The sequence below is a fragment of the Myotis brandtii genome, unplaced genomic scaffold, assembly GCF_000412655.1.
Source record: "Myotis brandtii unplaced genomic scaffold, ASM41265v1 scaffold922, whole genome shotgun sequence".
NCBI lineage: Eukaryota > Metazoa > Chordata > Mammalia > Chiroptera > Vespertilionidae > Myotis > Myotis brandtii.
The window spans coordinates 134,312-138,277 of NW_005371799.1; the positions used below are offsets into that span (position 1 = coordinate 134,312).

At 38.1% G+C, this 3,966-nt stretch overlaps 1 protein-coding gene across 1 annotated transcript in view; it reads right to left on the bottom strand.

Annotated features, from left to right (window-relative positions):
- PKIA (protein kinase (cAMP-dependent, catalytic) inhibitor alpha) overlaps nucleotides 1-2,529 on the bottom strand; it is a 31,015-nt gene extending 28,486 nt beyond the window's left edge. Inside the window, exon 1 of the mRNA XM_005885672.2 lies at nucleotides 2,408-2,529. The gene's annotated coding sequence lies outside the window, so the exon portion shown is untranslated. The remainder of the gene's footprint in view (nucleotides 1-2,407) is intronic.
- Between the last annotated feature and the right edge of the window lie 1,437 nt (nucleotides 2,530-3,966).

Below are 3,966 nucleotides of genomic sequence, written 5' to 3' on the forward strand. Positions count from 1 at the left end.
AGTTAAAGTGATTAACTACCCGCCTGGCACTTAGTTAAGGGGTTTTATTCCCTCCCTAACTTCAGGGAAAAATCTCTACCTGGGGAAACAACCTTTCTTGGAGAGGTGACCTTGGTTAAAACACATAGCACTAAGGGGAGCAAACATATTAAGAACAGTATGCTATATACGCCAGGTCCCTTGAAACATATGCTGTGCAGACCTTTCTTCTCTGCAGCAACTGTGTCAAGCAGCAAGGATGGACCGGCTCCCGGCACTTTCTGACTTTGCAAGCTTTTGAAGTCAGTAGGATAGACTCCAGAGAGAAAGGGAATGCTAAAGAACAGCAGTAGGAATTAAACAAATCTGAGTAATTAAGTATTAATCTATCCATTAAGAAATATATGTTAATATTTACCTACTATATTATATATAGTAATCTCATTTTAAAATGAGATAATGCACTGAACAAAGTATCTTAAAATATGAATTAAAAGATGTGGTAAAATCATTATATTAGTGAAATTTAAAAATTTTTGTAAAGTGAGGGATTAATAATAAGTACATTTTGATCCAGGAGACAGATTATCTGGAAACATTATGACATTTTTTACATTATAAAAATCACTTTACTATCAACATAGATTGTCTCCATTACCAACTCTATTATCAGTACTAGAAATTACCATTATGACTATATTTTATTATCAGAAACATTCAACAAACTAAGTACTGAATACTGGTTTTAACAAACAAAAAACAACTTATCTGATGAAGAATTACAATGGATTCAGAAATTAAATATCTCCAAGTGGAAACTTTTCACAGACTGCAGGAAAAACTACTTGAGTATGAAGATTTTCTATTTTTCTAGTTTGTGCTCCAAATTTCAGGAAAAGGGGCTCTATGCACATTGCAGGGAGTGAGGTAAATATTTAACACATAAGAACCCTTGAATTCATCGTTTCCAAGCAGACAGGTCATGTTCAGCCATCAACAGTGAAAGGTCATAAACTCAGGCAGAGACATTTCGAGAAGGAAAAAGCACGCTTCTACATATTTTTAACAGAAACAGCATTTCACAGTTAGTTACAAAAAGCGAATATTTAAACATTTAATTATGGCTAAAGTTTGCAAATAATGTTATCATCCTTCATAAAGAAGCACGAGGGATGAGGCATAGTGGGAATGTGGTGTTGTGGACAATGAAAATAAGCAGCTACTGCGATGTATTCTATGCCACGCGAAAGGGATTTAGAAGCCAGATTTGAGTGCCACCATTGTTACTTTCCATTCGATGTTTGCCATTCGATGCTGGGCAAAATATTGAACTTCCTTGAGTTTTAGTTTTCATGCCTCCAAAATGTGGATTCCCAGACTAGGGAAAATATTTCAAATCTTTCCAAGGTCTAAGAATCACTGGCCTGCGTGTTTTTATGCCCTTTATCAAGGCCAAGTTTTCACAGAAGACAGCATTTTTCTACAAGCCTTTAGAGAGAGGAAAAGCTATACATAGAAAGTCCATTCAGGTCTGGGGGTTCCCAAGTCTGACAGCTATTTATAGCCAGGGGTAGGTCCATCGGGCAGCACATTTGCTGTAACTAATAACTGCCCAGGTTTCTCGCAGTTAAAGGCAAGTTTTTCCTTTCTCTAAGTGCTGATTTAAGAAACTGTTGAAAACAATAATTATTTTAATTTACTTATTGGATTGCAAGGAACGTGATTTTAAAGGTTGCTCAATGAGCACTAACTAGGAGTCAGGAGCTAACACCTGAGGATATAATAATGAATGAGATGAACAGGCCCTGATTTTGATGTCACTAGAATCTTTCTTCTTGGGATATCTTCGTTATTCCCTTTATCTCAAATTGCTAATGAAGATAAAATTGTTGGTGTGGTTTTGACATACATAGGTACGTTAAAACAGACCTCCCCCTTCCCCAGTCCCCTTCTGCTCCCTTCCATGCTGAGAGTAAGACTAGATGTACCCCACACGAAACAAGCCAGTTTCCTCACACCATTAACTGGGCTGCTCCCCACTTAGGAGAGTTGAGGCCATCATGGCACTTAATTTTGGTAAGCAGCTAGATCATGGAGATACTTATGAAAATGACTTGTCTCAGGAAAAAATACCAAAAGAGTTCATCTGTTCTCCACATACCTAAACTCTAGGGATTAAACCACAGGCACTGAGATCACTAAGTGTACTGGCAACAATGAGCTAAAAATGGAAAAAAAACATCATACTGTTATTGTAGCCCTTTTCCTCCAAGGTATTCTCTGGTAAACACCACAACCTCCAAGGGACTTGCACAGTTTCCTTGTAGGGCAGGTTACATACCCATCTTTTCCCAAGCAGACACATCAGGCCCAGCCATCAGCACACTTTATTTAAGGTGGTTGAATGTGTGATATGAAGTGTTCCTACCTGAATGGAAACCTTCTTGTCCTTAATTCATTGGCTACGTTGGATTTTTTTTCTTGGATCAGACCTTCAGTCTTCTACCAGAAATCGCTCCGTTGGGAAACCAGGCCTTCCCAGAAATTCAGGAAACTGAAATGGAGACAGCAGGAGAAAGGGAAGTTAATTATACGTATAGATCTCAATTTTTAAAGTTTTAAGTTAATGTTCAAGCACACATCTTCTAAATAGCTTACTAATAACTTAAGGGCAATTCACGGTTTATAAGTCTGAATACTCACAAAGTGAACACATGACCAGAGTCCAGGAGGCATTGGGGTCTTCCAGCCAAGCAAAGACTTCCCAGTTATCCTTTGTTCATTAAGCACAAAGCCAGGACAAAAAGGCAAGTTTTCCAAGTCTTTTTTTTATTATTTACTTCCTTTCTCTAGTTTTCACCTAGATTTTTCAGGAAATTATTAATTTGACTAAACTTAATTATTCATAAAAATAAACAAGGCGAACTTGCAAAGAATATTTCAGAGAGATCTTTAATGAACAATATCCATCGCATACATGCACTGTGAGCTTGCCTGTTCAAGGGCTGTCACACACAAAAGTGTGCGTGTGCATGTGTGTGAGTGTGCACAGGAGCGCCTGTGGGTCTCTTTTTGTGATGGTGTGGCGGAGAGAGAATAAATCTGTTGACTGCCAATCAGTGATTTAGAAAGCCAGATATTAAGGTAAAGGAAAAGGCTACAACAGGTGAAGCAATAAAGTCCTATGGTTGTGCTTCCAAAGTAATAATCACAGTTTTCTGAGCAACTAAGGGAGCAAGCAGTCTCCTCAAATTATAGTCACACCTGTTCCAGACCATCTGCCCATAAATTCCACACCATCATTCACGGAAAACAAGTGGCAGTGTCTCTTCTTCCCTTTACCCATTGGCCAGTCTCAAATACATTATTTTTCTCTCCAAGGTTATGCTCTTTCCTACCCATTTAGACACATTAGGATCTAGGAGAGACACATCCATGCTCTGTCTTGGTGCTTGTCCCAGTGATGACCCTGAAAGGAGGACTGGACTGGTAAGGGCCATAAATTGTTTGGGATTATGTGCCTGCATTTCTTGCTGAATATGTAACTGTTCTTTACCTTCATTGATATTGATGTTGGGGGGGAAACTCAATAACTCTGAAAAGATGTGTAACTTCAATTCAAAAAGCAATAATTCCTGGTACCACCTTTTTGGAAGAACCCACTGAATAAATCAGAGCAAATCGTCTTTAGATGCTGAATTCCCTTTCAGTGATTAATCCCTTATAGGACTAATGTGTACTATGGGCACGATTCCACTTCCGAGGGAGGAGATGATCATAAACATTGATTGTTGGCAATGTCTGAAGTACAAGGAAATACTAATGCAAGATGCCAAGACAACTTTAGTTAATGCTTTTATGTTATCAAAGTGATGTATCGTTATTTTGGCCTATAAAGGCATCACTTTGACACATTTCATTCCCACCTTTTCCCAAAACCTCACAATTAAATAATACCATCATTTCATTATGTTCATCAATTTAAAT